This window comes from Heterocephalus glaber, unplaced genomic scaffold (assembly GCF_053883595.1).
Source record: "Heterocephalus glaber isolate CG9 unplaced genomic scaffold, H.glaber_assembly_v1.0 deba00001452, whole genome shotgun sequence".
Lineage (NCBI taxonomy): Eukaryota > Metazoa > Chordata > Mammalia > Rodentia > Bathyergidae > Heterocephalus > Heterocephalus glaber.
Window position 1 is genome coordinate 2,161,988 of NW_028258302.1, and position 17,366 is coordinate 2,179,353.

Here is a 17,366-nt window from a genome sequence, read left to right on the forward strand (position 1 = left end):
CTTTCTTTTCCATTCATCTGTTGGTGGGCATTTAGCTAGGCTGAGTCAATACTTTAGCTATTGTTAATAGTGCAGTAACAAACATGGAGATGAATCATATCTTGACATGCTGACTTCTTTTCCTTTGGTAATATACACAGAAGGGGAATAGTAGAATTGTATGGTTGTTCATTTTCATATTGTATTATGATTTTTTCTTGTCAAATTGTAGAAATTCTGTGTGTATGTTAGACATTAATCTTTTATCAGTTGTGTGCATCACACATATTCCTTCTCTGAATCTTGTCTTTAACTTTGTTCATGATAATTTTAATTGGACATAGATTAATTATAATGATAAATATATCAATCTTTTATAGTCAATACCTTTTGCTTCTTATTTATGCAACTCTCTTTTTAAAGCAATATTTACTTCTCTACTTGGGAAGCTGAGACAGTAAGATTGCTTAAACCCAGGAATTCGAGACCAGCCTGCATGTTATAGCCTGTGTCTAGATGTCCCCCCAAAGCCTCACGCAGTCATGAAGTGGGGCTTTTCAGAGGTGGCTGGATCTAGAGTGTGTGGTGCTGGGATCAAGCATGTGTGATTACTAAATCAGTCCACTTATTGGTTTGGGATAATTCTGGCTAGGATTAACGGTGTGAGTGCTACGTCCACCCGAGGGCAGGTAGCCTGCCTAAAATATAAGGGACAGAAAGAGAGCTAATGTGCTCTTGCCGGACTGCTTGCTGTGGACTATTTCTTCTCTGTGATTCCCTTCTACCCTGCCACCCTGCCTTGGAGCCAGCTGACTATGGACTGAAACCTCTACACACTGTGAGCTAAGTAAACCTTTCGTCCTTTAACTTGGAGTGTCAGGTAGTTTGTCTCAGCAATGAGAAAAGTAACTAAGATACTGGGCAACACAGCAAGTTTCTACAACTATATTCTTTCTATACTTTCTTTTGAAGTTTAAAATTTTATATTCAATCTGTAATCTACCTGGGACTTATTTTATATAATGCGAGTGAAGGATTGAATTTATAACTTTCTTTTTGTATGTGTCACAGCATAAATGAATAAAGAACCTATTCCTTTCTGTGCTGATTATAATGGGGCTCTGTCTTGTATTGGGTCTTCATATCAGTCTGTTTCTACACTCTGTCCTGCACCAATGACGTGTTTGTCCATCCCTGAGCAGGTTGCACACTGTCTCAAAATAAACCTAGCATCTGGCAAGCAAGTCTCCCAACTTTCTTTTTCAAAATTGTATTTGTTCAATTCTTTCTGCTTTTCCAAATTAATTTCAGGATCAGCTTTTTCTGTTGAGATTTTAATTGGAATTACATCCAATTTACATTGTTTTGGAGAGAATAACAACCTTCATCATGTCAACTTTCCATTGTCCTTGAACATGTAATGCCTTTTCAGCTATTCCAATCTTTTTTTTTTTTTGTATTACCGGGGATTGAACTCAGGACCTTGCACTTGCGAGGCAGGCAGCAGTACCACTGAGCTAAATCCCTGGGCCTCCAGTCTTTTTTATAAAAGACTGTAGTGTTTTGTAATGGTCTCCATAAAGGCTGTGCATATTTTATGTTAGATTAATTCCTCAGTGTTTTACATTTTTATTGCCATAATGAATAACTTTTCTCTATCCCATCTTCTAGTTGATTATTACTAGTCTTTAGAGAAACTATTAATGTTTATTGTGCTCATGTTCAGAACCTGTTGACCTCTCTTATTAGTCATAAATTCTGTCTGTGAAGTCTCTTATTTATGCAGATAATAAATCAGCTGAAATTTGTTATATTTAATCTTTCAAACCTTTTGTCTCATTATGCATTGACTTTGGCCTCCAATCCAATGTGAAGTAGAATTATTGATAATAAGCATCTTTGTGTATTGCTAACCTTATTGAGAAAGTGTCTGTGGTTTCACCATTGTGTATGCTATTCATTTTGGATTGAAAAGAATGTATAACTTTTACTTGTTGAATGCACATCAGTGTATATTTGTAAAATCAGTATTTTGTAAACTGAAATCAATTTATTTTGTGGTAACTCATGGTTTTTAAAAAACTGGAATAAAATAAGTAATACTCAAGCAGTATCAGAGCACTACTCAAAGGTATTTGTTAAATATTCTTATATATCCAGCTGTCAATCTATCCAAGTATATGTGTGTGTTTGTGTGTGTGTGTGCACGCACACACATTTGGATAGTAGATTTTAATATAAGATATATCTCTCAAAGGGACCATACTAAAATTTTTTGAAAAATTCTGTATTATACCATGATTTAAAATTTTGTTCTTCAGATTTACTCTAGTCTTACTAATTTTTTTTATCTGCTTGACTTATCCATTTCTGGTAGAACTGATTAAAGTAGCTTGGACTCTACTTAGAGTTTTACTCATTTTCCTTGAAATTTTACATATTTTGAGACCATGTTTTTAGAAGCATAATTCATGCTTTTAATATCTTCCTAGTAAAGTATTTCCATTGTTGTTATGTAATGTCTGTCTTAATTCTTATCAGCTTTTAAAAATTAAATTAATATTACCTTACTTGCTTTATTTGAATTAGTATATATATGAGAAAATATATTCTATCTTTTTATTCTCAATTTTCCTGTTTGGATTTGCTTTCAGTCTGTCTTCAGCATGTATGTATGTCCACATTCAGCAAGTGAATACTGAAATTCCATCCAACATGTTAACCTATGTTTTGTAGTAGGTATATTTAGTCTGATTACATTTATTGTGATTACTGATAAACTACTTTCTTTTGTGTTTTTTCTCTTTACTGATATTTTTCTTATGTTTTCCCCAGACCTTTTGTCTTTTTATTAAATTAGGAAATTATTTTTTAGGGTTATTCTTTTTTTCTCTGTTGGTTGTTAACCAATTTATTCATTTATAGTTATTTTACAGTGTTAACATTCTATTTAAGTTAAAAAATATTCCAGCAGGGTTCTTCAACTTTGATGCTTTGGAAGACTGTTTATGGACTCTATTGCAAAAAGCGATTGAAAAGGTTATAGGACTGCAGTTCAGATGAAAGGAATCAAGATGAGTAAGTGAGAAAATGCCTCCTCTTGGTACTGATATGCTGGTTTACAGCAATCTTCTAGAAAGTATTTGCCATATTATAAGAGAGTTCATTACCCATCTGGGCTTAATGATAAAGCAGGTGGTGTGTGACCACATGGAAGAGATTATGGCCTTTCATTTAAAGGAAACCCATAAGAAGGGATGGTTACAAAATAAAATTCCTGAAGTGGATGGACAAGAGAAATTGTTACAGAATGCAGAGGAAGAGGCCAAAGAAATTAAGATGAGAAGAGAAAAAGATGTAGCGGCCCTGTCCAGGAGATACATTCTACATGTAATAGGGGCCCCTGAAACAGGGGACAAAGCAAATGAAGCTGAAACAATAATTATGGAACTAATTGAAGAAAACTTTCCAGAGTTGAAAAACAAAGTAGGCCTGCAAATGAAGAAGGCTCACGGGGTACCTTTAAAATGTAATAAGAAGAAAAACAGACCTAGACATATCCTTGTGACTTTTTAAAATTTCAAGGATAAAGAAAATCTCACAAGTATCCAGACAGAGAAAGCAGGTTACCTATAAAGGGGCAAAAGACAGACTGACCTCAGATTTTTTTCTCTTACAATTCTAAATTTCAGAAAACAATGGAACAACATCCATAGAGCTTAAAGGGAAAATAATTTTGAGCCAAGAATTATATCCCCTGCCAAGTTAGTGTTTGTGTATGAAGGCAGCTGGAAGACATTCTCACATACCAAGGGGTTAATAAAGTGTATAGACCAAGGACCTTCTCTGAAAAGTTTGCTGAATGATTTACTGCAGCCACCAGAAAAATTAGAATAGGGAGATAATTATATGAAAGATTTGCTGGTTGAAACTAGTTAAGAACGTGAAGTCTAAAATTGTTATAAATGGGGCAATAAACCTAAATCCAAAATAAATTTATAAGATAGATCTAAAATTTTCATTTTATGCAGTTTTAAACTGTCAAAGTGCATACAAAATATTCAGTGTAAATAAATACTGTTTTGTTTTTGTTATATAATATTATAAAAATGGATGTTGTTAAGCCAAAGATATGTTAAATAAAAGTGCTTTGTCACTGTGGGCAGGACAAGTACAGAAAAAACATTCTGAATGTTCATCTGACAAAATTGGAAAATAGTACAGCTTTACTTCCTTTTAAAAAAGCCTAACAAGTTCATAATGTTAATACTAATAATGTAAGGAGAAAATTTCCAAAGCAATGTCTGGAGAGGGGTGGATATGTTAGAAATACTGATTGGGAAAACTGGTAATTACTGTATCAGAGGGTAGTTCATATAAGTCAATTTGTCATTGAGTTGTGGACAAAAAAAGATTATATACATTCCAAGTTTCTGGAGTGGGAAACAAATGAAAACACACACAAAAGTGACAAAAGGAAAATGCCAAGAAAGTGTTACATTTGCATAAAAGATATTGACAGAGATAGAGGTGAATTATACTCATAAACTGGTTAAATTCCCAATTAATAAGATCCAAATTGAGTGAAAAAAAATCAGTCCCTAATTTGAGAACTCACATTTGTATAAAATAAAGGTTAAAAGGGTTTAAAGGTAATAGAAACACTAGGTTATAGAGGTAGGGAGTAACATTTTTACTAAGCAGAAATAAGGATGTTACCAGAAATTTCACATTTAAGAGATTATGTGGGAACCACTCAGTCTTGGCTTCATGTCTCAGTTTCCCTGATTGCTATTTGTATGGCTTTGGGCAGGGTACACAGCCTTTTAAGCCTCATTTTCATCTTTAATGTGATGGCAATAATAGAAACTGATAGAATAAGGAGGACTGAATGATATGATGTATCTAAAGTGCTTATACACAACACCTGGTACTTTTTAAGTGCCTATTTTTACCATTATAATTAAATCACAAGTATATGTGTCAACTAGCTTTGATAAAAACAACCAAATCATGAGGTTATGACACAGCTGGAAAAATAGCAAAATAAATGTACTCTTTTACAACATATAATGTATAGTCCAAATGCTGAAAACCACATCAGTCTCTGCCACGTGAACAATAAAGTTATATCAAACCACAGTAATATGTTTTAGGAAGGAAATTTGGTTCAACTGAGTTTTCCAGACTAGTAATTTTAATCAAATTTGCACCAGCCTCCAGTGGTCAAAATATCACCTTCAAATTTTCCGTAGCTAAGAATAAAAAATCTGGCCAGGAGAGACTATTAAATTCCTGCCCTTTATACCACTGAAAAGTTATCATCTCAACATTATTTTACTCTTGCATTTTTATCAGTAGTTTCTATTAATGAAGAGACAATTTGTTTCTTCCCCTGCGTTAAAAAAAAATGTCTCAACAATCTGGAGGATGATCTCAACCTGCGAACAGTTAAACTGTGGGATGATGTGGACCCTATAAATACTGTCCTGTTGGACAAGGTTTCGGTGGCCTAAGTGCCCTAGTTAAGCAATTAAAGCTAACCTGCTTGGTCCCTTGAGCTCAGAAAACCAAAAACCTAGGGACTCACTACAATCCCAGAGGACTCCACTTTAAAGTCACCTTATTTAACTTGCTTTTAAAAATAGTGTGCTGCATTTCTGTGTGTTTGACTTGGCAGACACACTGACTAGGAGTGGTGGTGGGGTTGGTCTGTCTGCCTGCTTTAGCATCAGCACGACTGACACCTTTTGGTGATGGATGTAGGGAGGAAGTATGTTGCATACAGCAAGGCTTTGCTGATGCACGTGGGAAAGCTTGTCTTGAATGAGATAACTTCAAGGGAAGGGGGAGGCCAGGAGCAAGGTTTCTGAGGAAGAAAGAAAAAGGGTTGTGTCTCCAGGGCTCGATTCACACCATATTTGGAACCAGTGTAAGTGTTGGAACATATGACGCCTCTTTCTTCAGAGCTGGACAGGAGCCTAGATGCGCTGGACTTTGAGGACCTATTGTGAGGCGGCTAGTTCCATCTTTAACACCAGCCAGCATGGTTACAGGTTCACTGTTCCCTGGGCCTTCAAGGTGAACTGCAGGATAGGGGTGACCACATTGGAAGGATGGCTAGCTTGGCCCTCTCTGCCCTGAATTTTAAAAGGATTGTGCCAAGCACTGAGGTAAGCAGGAGCCTGGGGATTTATCAGCTTTCTGAGCTTCTTATTGCCAAGCAGAGACATCAGGAGGAAACTGGGAAGGGAGCCAAAGACAGAACTTAGGAGGATTAGCAGAACTCAGTGAGTTTGTAAATACGCAAACTGGATCTTTTTATGACCTGGTATTCTTATGCTGGATGCCTTTGCTCTCTTTCCTGTCTCTGGATTCCCTCCTCTAAGTCTCAGTTCTTCTAGAACCCCAAATGGGGTCAGATTTCTCAGCATGGTAACTGTTCCTGTTCATTGCTCCTGATCACTCCCTGCTTCTTGTAGTGTAAACAACACTCCTATGCTTGTATAAAGTGTGTGTTTTCTGGTAGCTACAAAACTCAGTTTCTTACTCTTTTGGTCCAGATCACCAGTGAGCTTCCCAGAGACGATGGTGATGGTAACAGTGGGAAGGAAGCTGGTGAAAACATGATGCTAACACACCGTCTCCGAGGGGAGCAAGTCTAACTTTGCAAGCAGATTGTCCGTGGTTTGAACTTAACTCTGCCATGTGCTAATTGAGTAGCACTTGGCAACATCCTCAACTTAGCTGAATAAAGTTATTTTGAGAATTAAATAAATTAACCTACATTTGCATGTGCTCTGTTCTAGAGTGCACAATTGATGGTCCAGAGGTATTAAATTCTGTTCTCTTCTCTGCCTCCCCCATATCCAGGCTGTGATGGTCACAGTGAATAAAGAGCTTCTGTCCTCAGTGTATGAACCAGAGTTCTTTCAGGGACAGAAGCGCAGATTAAGCAAATTTACAAAAACAGAAATTTTACTCATGTAATTGCAAAAGCAAGACTGGGCTTGGTCCAGGATTCAAATGATGTGCTCAGACCCCAGTTTTCCTCTTTTCATTTCTAGGCTCTTCCATGATTATTCAGTTCCCAGGGCACTGCCTCTCCCTAGATGCTTCAGCCAAAGTCCCAGAATTTCATCTGATTTGCAGCTTTGATCACTTGTCCTTCCCTGAAGCAATCCTTTCCGCCTAAGGGAGGTGAGGCTCTGAGGGGCCAGGCTAGGGAGCTTCAACTCCTGAGCTGAGGATGGGCATAGAGGAGGTGGCTCTTCAAGGGCAATCAGGGAGCTGTGATCAGAAATGCAAAACCAACGGATGTTGGTCACTGACCTGGCTACAGGGAAGCAAGATGTGGTGAGGGCAAGTGTCTCTCCAGCTGTGTGGAATTTTTAAAAACTTTGTGGGGACAGGTCAAGGGATCTACAACCCCATGGACTGGGGCTTCCTTACTTCTTTCCCAGTGCTATGGATTTTTCTTTTTGGTAGGGTGAGGGACATAGTAAACCAAGTGAAATGCTAGAAATATGATGTTTCTCCCAGTGTCCTGAGAGGAAAGAGCCACAACGAAAGGGGTTTGGCACAAGGATTATTTACATAGATTTGGGCAAATTTAGGTAAGGGGTACTGAAGCTCCAGGGCCTATCCTGAGACAGCAAAGGGAAGGAGTTTCCAGAGTCCAGTGAGACCCCAGCTAATGGGAGGGGGCTGTAGGACAGAGCTATGGCCCGGGAGGAGCTCGGCTGCAGTCTGGTCTGTGGCACTGCTGGGCTGGGGCAGGGGAAGAGAATACAGCCTCTCTTCTTCCAACTTCCATTCTCACACTGGTGCCCCCCTCAGACAACCCAGAAGCCAGAGGGTGGGGCCAAGAAGAGCAGGAGGTGGAGAAGAGCTTGCATAGTCCTACTGTCCCACCAGGCTTGCTGTCTGGGAGGAAAGGGTAGTGTGTTAGATGCTTGGCTCTTGATGAGTGGGACTTGGGGAGGGGGAGGTTTAGTCAGCATCTGGATAAATTCTGATTTATTCTCTTTGCTTTTGGAAATGTAATAATCTCCCCATCAGAGCTCCTCTATCTGCCAAAATAATACATGTCCTTTTGTACAAATGAAAGAATTACTGCTATTATGCAAACACTGAAAGGGTACCACATTTGCATGCAGAGGGGAAAAAAAGAAAAATCCTATTTGCAATAAAATTAATTATACCAATGTGGCAAAGAGACACATGAGCATCCATTTAACACTTGGACAGGAACAGAACTAAGTTTCCTTGCCAACCCTGATGAAATAATGGAGCCAAAAAGAAAATACACTGAAAATAGAGGCCTGGATAGAATAAACAGGAATTGGGAATTTCTGGCCATTTGAAGACTCCCCTCCTTCAACAGAAACAAAAGATGGAAATAAAGGTTTTTAAAAAATACTAACCATGAATATTAATGTTCTGTAGCTGAAGCCTGAACCAAGTTCCTCATTAAAATGGCCCTTTGGCAGAGAGACGTTCACATGCACGATTTAGAACGGGGGTGGAGCTGGGCAGACTGCGAACTCTGCATCTGAACCCAGAAGGCAGGTAGATGCGTGAGTTGAGAACTTGACAGAGCTTATTACGTGGTTGTTTGATCATCAGGAAATAGAAGCCCTGAAAAGAAGGCGAAGAAATCACTAATCCTGGAAAAGAGAAAGTGGAAGTGGCCCAGAGGGATGCCCAGTGTGTAAAGTGATCCCTGCACCTCAGGTTCCTCCTGTTGTGTTGATGCTATTGGTTTGTTGTCTGTCTCAGCCCTATCAAGAGCATCCAGGGGGCAGGGCCTGGGTCAGCAGGGGTCTCAGTCTCCTGGGTGTCTCCATGCTTGGCACAGGATAGACAAACTCAGGCGATACTGAACTGAGAAATACATTCATGTTTGAGCCATAGAATTTTAGGGCCCAAAATATTCTCAGAATCAATTTCAGTTGTTCTGGAAAGAATATGTGTACCTGGCATGGGAGATCAGGCAGTGGTGATTTAAGGGAGGATATGGAGGGTGAGACATATCTGGGAGAGAAGTCTTGAGGTACATGTGCCCCAAATCTAAGCACCACTCCAGCTCTCACAGGTCACATGGAATATCAGGACCAGTGAGAGGGAAGATTGTATTTGGAAGAGCTGCATCAATGACTTCCTCCCTAGCCAGGCTGAGAGCTGCTTGCCCAATGCTACCCACCAAGCTGATACAAAACAGGTGCCCCATCACTGCTGGGGAAGTGGCAGACACTGGAACTTCTTAGAAACAGTGGTGATAATTTTCACAGGCAACACACAGCCAGGCCAGGAAGCATCATCTTAGAGGAAATGTTGACCAGTTTTCTCAGCTCCTGCCCCTCTCTGCCTGAGTCATGATAAAGGCGAAAGCTCTTGTTTGTGAAAGAGAACCTAGGTCAGGACTTACAGAGACTGGATGTCGTTAGACGGTAGACCAGCCTTTGGAGCAAGTATGGGATTCCCCGGCATTGATCCACCGCTAAAGCACTGAAATGTGATGGATGATTCTCTTTTGATTCAGATGTTGCTTTTGTGGAGGCCCAAAGTGGTCTAGAACCAGAAGCTTTCCAAACTGGGATCACACCTTGATTCTATAACCTTCATTTGGAATTTACATTGCTGCCACTGGATGCAGGGGAACAGATGAAAGCAATGATTGCTCTCTCACCACCTCCCAGCCTGTAAATATGACTGTAAATTGAGTTATTTATTTGATGATATACATAGCTAGATAGTGCAGTGTATCATTAAAAGCACGGATTCTGTCAGTGTAAAAAAACTAAATTGCACACTTTAAGATGGCTAAATGATGAATTATGTTATGTGAATTTACACACACACATGCATGCATGCATGCTCACAGAAAGTGGTTGGATTCTGGAGCCAGAAAATTTGAATTTGAATACTGGTTTTGTCACCTATTAGCTGTGTGACTTTGGGCAAGTTACCTAACTTCCCTGTGCCTCTATTTCTTCTGTGAAATGAGATCATAATAGCACTTTCTCCATGAGGTTGTTGTAAGGTCAAATGAGGTAAAATATGCAAAACTCTCAGAGCAGTGGCATACAGGAAGTGCCAGGGAAGCACAACTCTCCTTAGTGCTAATATTGCAGATGACATAAAGCAGGAGGAGATGTGGCTGGCGTTACATTTTGCTGCTTATCTACAAGGCTGCACATTATTTAATAAGGTAACGACTGACAAGTGAATTTGTCTTAGTTGTATGATACAGAGTCACACAGAGCCTCCTTGTGAGAGAACAGTTTGTTTTCCTAGACATGGTGCTAATAAAAATTGTTTTTTATTTAGTGTTTCTTGAATCACAGGATCTTAAGCACTGCGGAAGGGCTCACAATTCATCTCAGCCTGGAATGAGAAGGAACTAACTTGTCCAAGGTTGCACAACAATCAGAGCCTGGTCTAATTGCTCGAGCAGTGCTCTTTTTGCCCATCACCATAGATACAATAATTCAGTGCATGGAAATGCATTTTGTTTTCACACCTGTAATGTTGAAATTGAAACACACACACACACACATGCACATGCAAGCACAAGAATCAGGTGCAGACAGCATTCTGTTTTGTAGCAGGCCCACAGGCATTTGATTAAATGCACCATGCTCCTCATTTCAAAGGGAGGTAGCAAGGCTACATCAATGCACGTGGGGTCCTGGTAACAGATAACGGAAACAAGCTCTGGCTAATGCAAGCAGTCAAGGAATTTATTGGACTATCAGGTGTCTTGAGAAGTGAAGGGCACTGGTAAACCAGGCTCAGAAAAAAAACGGAACAGGAGGTTGGGCAGTGGCTGGCCCAGGATCAGTCTGGTGAAGATGCTGCCAGGCACAGCTGTACCAGGACATGCAACCACATAGCTCCAGACTGCCTGCTGCCACTTCCAGTTCACCTAACCTCTCACTTGGTGTTATAGCTTGTATTTAGATGTCCCCCCCCCCAAAGCCTCATGTGGACGAGGTGGGGCTTTCTTTTTCAGAGGTGGCTGAACCTGGAATGTGTGATGTTGAGATTAAAGGTGTGTGATTACTAAACTACTACATGTGAGTGATTGGTTTGCCACCGCCCTAATCCCAGTAGTCTGGATGAGATAAAAGAGGGAGAAAGATGCTGTGAAGGTCTCTTGTTGCTTTTGCTGTCTTCCACCACCACAAACTGTTGCCCCTCTGACATCCTGCCTTGGAGCCAGCCAATTATGGACTAAAACCTCTACGAATTGTAAGCCAAATAAACCTTTCCCCCTTTAACTTTGGCTTTTAGGTATTTTTTTTCAGCAATGAGAGAAGAGTAACTAAGACATCTGGTCTTCTTGGGATCTGCATCATTCCTCATGTGGATGTGGGCAGGGCATGGAGACAAGATCCCTAGCTATAACTAAGACCCACAAGGAAGGAGTCCTCCCACTTGTATTTGCTCCAAATACAAAGGTGAGAGAATGCCAGGGAATTGAAAATAAATGGATGAGCAACAACAACAAAATCCACAGCAATTAGGAAAATTCAGAAATGGTGCATAGCCCAGTTGGCCAGCCTTTATCCCTTTCTGGAATCAGCAGCCTGTACTCTGTCCAGTCTCCCGGACTCTCCTTCATCCCCATCACCTGCTGTGTGGGAGGGAACAGTTGCACCAAGTACTTCAGGGTCAAATGATTCTGTTACTGCTCTGTTTAACTCTGTCACTGCCAGAGTGACATAACCCTGAGTGTCTTCTCACCGTAATCACAATAACATCTAATTCCTGTTTTTCATTGTGATAAAATTCACACAACATAAAATTAGTCATCTTAGCCATTTCAGAGTTTACAATTCAGTGGAATTTAGTGCACTCACAATGTCAGGCAACCATTACCAATGGAACAGTTCCATTTTCCCCAAACCCATTAAGAACCCTATACCCATTAAGCAGTCACTCTACATTCCTGCCTCTTCACAGCCCCTGGAAACCACTAATTTGAATACTGTGTCTATGGATTTGCTTGTCCTGGAAGTTTCATACACATTGGAATCATGCCATATGTAACTGCCTTACTATGCTGCCCATTCCCCTGCCACACCATACTATAGGTTCTCTATACATGTCTCCTCTCTCCCTCTGTGCCCTTATCTCAGCCAAGAACAGTGAACTAGCTGGTTATTCTCTCCTTCTCTCAGGATTCTACGAAAGGAATCAGGAGGTTGATGGATCTGGATAGCCACCAGGAAAATTGTAAGAATCCTCCAGAGAGACCAACAGCAACTGGGTCACTGTGATTAACAGAACTGAGCAGAAGAGGTTGGTGGGAGACAGAAGTAAGGGAGCAGAAAGCTTTTCAGTTAAGTTACAACTGGATAGCAGTGGATCTGGATGGAGCAGGAGCAATGCAGAGCAGGTTCAGGCCACCCAACTGGCTTCTGGGGGCTTCCTCATCCCCCCTCTGCCCTCTACCATAGAAGGATAGCACAGAGGAAGAGCAGCCCCCGGAGTGGTCTTCTGAGGCACAGTGCTGTTGGACAGTGGGCCTCAAATCATCATATTTAAGTCTAGGTTATAGAGCCAGAGGCTTCTATCTCACCACTCCAGTAGCTTAACCAGAGAGAGTGTAAGTTAGGGCTATGCCAAAATTCATGGTTGCCATCTTAGCCAAGGCAAGGTTAAAATAGTATGATAAAGACAGACAAATACAGTTATTAAGAGTGACAACATCTCTGTCATCTTCAACACAGGGCTTCAGGTGTCTGCAGGGAGGACCCACAGGCTGGCTAGGAGATGACACCCCAAGAGGAGAGCTCAACCTGTGGGATGTCATTTATGCTCTAATCCTGTTGTCAGGATTGGGTGTTTTCTTCCTGGCAGGGACACCTGGGCCAGGACCAAAGGGAAGAGATACGAGCTGCCCTTCTGACAATTACAGCTAATGCTCTAGTTAATAGTACCTTTGCTCTCCAGCTCCATGATCTCAGTTCTGACAGGTGTAGGGTGTTGATTCCTAAGGGAGGAAAATTCCCACTGAGGGGCGTGGCCACAGCGCTGAGGAGCTGGAGGATGAGCCTCTTCCCTGGCTGTTTTGAGATTTCTCATGTTACTGAACCAACAGGGACAGGAGGGATCACTGGATTGGATGAGCAGGGGAAATGGAGTTGCTCTATGCCATGTAAGAGGACTGTTCAGAACCCAGGGAATTCTTGTAGTCACTTTTGAGAACTTCCATGTCCATTAACAAAGGTCAATGGAGAGCTGGCAACTTAGTGTAGAAAGAACTGGTAAGGGCTCAGCCATTTGGAGATGAAGGTTCCAGTGTCCCTGCCCATGAGGTGCTTAGTAGAGTATAAGGTGAGCCTGGAGAGGGTGAAAAAAGAAGGAAACTATGATTATTAGCACTGGCAAGTGATGAGTGTTATAAACAATCCACTTATTAAAAATAGGCTTTTGAAAGGAAAGTTTATTCTAGTTAACTGGGATTAAAAATCAGGAGACTAAAATCAGGATATTCTATCAGCTAGCTGGGAAAAGCCAAGTTTATTACATCCATGTATCGATGGGCTGACATTGGGGGAGAGAGAGCAGCTAGCTGGGAGAGATTTCATCTGTGAGTGGGTGGGCTCACACTAGGAGAGAGAGATATTAGCAATTAACTAGGAAAGGAATTAGGCTTATTTTGGCATTGAAGGGGCTAAGGAATCTGGGGTAAAATGTTTATGACTTGGATGCCCAAGGACAGTCTGCTCAGGCATGTACACAATTACTGGACTTTTCAGTGCCAGGGGTGGGCAGGTTATATACTTTATTTTGAGTCCATTTGCCCTATTTACTGAGAAGCAGCTGTTGTTTGCTAAAAGCAGCCTGTTTGCTTTGTCCTGTTGGTTTAGGCCAGGCCTGAAAATAGGGCACACTTATTTTATGCTAAATTGTTGTTTTCTCTTTCCTACTATGTTATAGGAAATTTACTGGTAGTGGCAAATCTTAAAATTTGGTTCCCAGTAGGACACTTGAAAGATGCCACAATGGTTGATTACACTTGTGTGTTCCTGTGCTTGCAATGAGATTTTTGTCATATAAATGATGGGCAAAAATGGAAGCTGAATGGCAAATGAGGTGGAATGGACTAATTATTCTATGTCTATTTTCCAACCTTCTGGCTTTTCTTTCCCTTGACAGATGATCTCTACACTCTGCACCATCTAGACTCCCTGTAGCAGGTTATGTGCTTGGATCAGCTAGTGATGGGCCTCTGCAGGAGGCTGGTAAGCAGGTCAAGGTACGGCTCCCCAACCGCTCCTGTCTTGGAGCCACCCCTGGGCCAGAAGCTGAATCTTCCTCAGGCTGTAGCCCTGGTAGGTGTCCTTCTCAACCAGCCCCGCTTTCTCTGCTTGTTACTGGATCCTTAGGGATGCTAATTGTTTTCTACTGCTGTTGATTATCTGGATGCCTCTCTCTCCCACCCAGACCTCTGTAGGCAATCCCTTCATTGAAGTCTCTTCATTTAAGTTGTATGGGGTGAGTACTATTCCCTGGTGGGACCTCATGGAGTCAATTTCCTCCCCCAACTCTTGAGCTCCTTCAGAAAGGGAACTTTGTCTCTGTATGTAAAGATTATCTGGTCATACAGTGTTCAATGAATCAATTCAAACTGGACTGAGGGTCTGTCTTTTCCCATGAATCTGTCAAAGCCCAAACAAAGAATGAACTTAACCAGCATCGTGCTCTTAATCTCTATTTCCAGGAAAGCAACCAGTGCTTCTTTCCATATAACCTCCTCCTGAGGTGCCCAGGGCCTCAGAGCAGGGTCCCTGAGTCCCAGGACAATACCTGTCAGGGATCCAGATAATGCCTTTTCAAGTCAGAGTGGTGATTTCAATTGTATGTCCAAATACATCATTTATAAATGGCTGTGTATCCAGGAAACCAGGTACATTGCACAAAATCACTAGTGCAGTGTTTCAAACAATTTGTTCAAACCTTCAGGCTTCTGCAGTACTTAATCCCTTTTATTAAGTGACTCTCCTCCACTAAATAGACATCCTGGGTCTCCTTCCTCTATGCCCTGTTGTTACAGATAAACTAATCTGTGCTCTAGAATCACCTGGCTAATATATCACCACTTCCAGTTGACTGAAGGTGGCCAGTGCTGGGCCTGTATACTTTTGGAGATGCTGGCAAGTTAAATCTAGGATTCAGGGATCAGATCTGGGGAAAGGGATAAGGAAAAAGAGTAAGCTTAAGGGTGCACCAAAGTCAAAGAGTTTGGGTAGAAGAGGCTAAAATCTGAACAACAGGTTGAAGGCCAAAGGGCACCAATAATCTTGGGACTTGCATCTCAAGGCTTCTAAAGCAGGACCATCTTACCCGCTTCCTTTCTAGACCACCATCTTCCACCCGAAACAATTCCCATAGGGTAGGAACAGGTAGCTAAAGTATGGAGGGGAGAGTAGAGGTAGGGTAGTTTCAGTTTCTGAAACTGTCTGCATCTCTCTCTGTTTCAGTTATCTTTTGCGGCATCAAAATAGACAATGTTTTCCTTAGTGCTTACTGACAAAGTATAATGCATTTATATTTTTATGAGTGTATTTATCCTTCGGAGACTCATACAATGGAAAAACTCTGGATGGCAGAATCCTTAAAGATTATCCACATTAACTTTGATTTATGAAAAATGGAGATCTAGAGAGGTCACTACTGTATACCAGCTTCCAGTATGGCTTGACCTAGCTGCTCAGTAATGTAATCAAGGGTTTGGTTCTTTTTAACCTTTCCATTCTGTCTTCCTAAGTATTCCTTACCATCTAACAATCTAGTCTGTGGTTACATGTGGTTTCATTAATTCCAGAAATTTAGAAGCAAAAGCAGGTAGAGTGATCTTTGTCAGAACCTGTCCAAGTGTCATCTCAACTTTCATTGCTCTGACTGGTATTTTTACCTGCCCTTGAACTAAGTCAAATAGCCATGGGGATGGAATAGAACAATGATGTGATTAAACTGTTGCAGGTGCAGTGGGCGGGTGGTGTTAGCCCATTCCCTTTGAGTCTGGTGAATCCTAAACTACCTAGGCTTTACTCCTTAGCACCAGTGTGTGTTCGCATTGTGACTCCGACGTCACATTGCAGGCACACTTTGTCCTTGGATCCATCCTGAAGAAAGTGCTGGAGGTACTCCTGGATATCATCAGCCAGGCCTGCTGGGGCACCAGCTCGTGGGGCAGAAACCTTGTCTGGAGTCTCGTTGATGTAACGTACTCAGTGTTCTGAGTGCTTCAGCATGTACCTCTGCAACTGCAACCTGGTTGTGGGTGTTAACTTTGCCAGCATGACCAAAATACTAAAATGTGCAGGCAATGAAGACATCATTACCCTAAGGGCTTCAGATAATGCAAACTTTGGTCCTAGTATTAGAAACACCAAATCAGGAGAAAGTTTCAGACAATAAAATGAAGTTACAGAGTTAGATGTAGAACAACTTGGAATTCCTGAACAACAGTACAGTTGTAAAGATACCTTCTGGTGAATTTTCATGGATAGAGATCTCAGTCATGTTGGAGATGCTGTTGTAATACCCTGTGCAAAAAATTTAAAAATATGTGAAATTTTATGCAAGTGGAGAACTTGAAAATGCAAACATAATGTTGTCATAAGTAATGCTGATAAGGCGGAAGAGTATCAATTCTGCTAACTTGCATTGAAGTATCTGAATTTCTTTATAAAGCCACTCTTTTACAGTATCACTGAACATGTCTGCCAGTGTACCTGTTGTTGTAGAGTATAAAACTGTTGGCATGGGACATTTTAGGTACTTAACCTTGGCTCCTAAGATCAAAGATGAAGGATTTAAGTATTCCTAGAACCCAACAAAACAGAACTGAAATACAAGGAAAATGGAGGAGTGGTGAATGACAACAACTCAGCTTCTCTGACATTGATGTCTAGAGTCTAGAAAACAACAACTTGGAAAAAAAAACAAAGGGAAAATTAGTTCCCCAGGAGCTAGGAGGGATCTGACAAAAAATTAAAAGATACAGAGAAACTGGAGAAACAGGATACAACACGAAGAAGGGAAGGGACCCTGTGCACTTTCTCACAGATCATGAGGCTGCAAGCAGCTCACTGTGGGTTGCAAGACAAAGTTAAACAAAAAGTTTCTCCTCATGGAGAAATACTGCAGCAGAATACACTGGAGACTGGACAGGCAGTAGCTGTAATCTGCAAGGGGAATGCAGGACTCTGCTCCCAGTGTGTCCTGCTACAAGCAATAGCTAATGAGTGACTAATAAAAGCACCTGCCAAATCTCTGGAGAGAGAGAGAGAGAGAGAGAGAGAGAGAGAGAGAGAGAGAGAGAGAGAGAGAGAGAGAGAGAGATCAGATGCCACTCTGAAGAAGGG

At 41.1% G+C, this 17,366-nt stretch overlaps 1 pseudogene; it reads left to right on the forward strand.

The window, feature by feature from the left end:
* Positions 1 to 3,162: 3,162 nt before the first annotated feature.
* On the forward strand, positions 3,163 to 16,828 carry LOC101724910 (DNA sliding clamp PCNA pseudogene; annotated as a pseudogene).
* Positions 16,829 to 17,366: the final 538 nt, after the last annotated feature.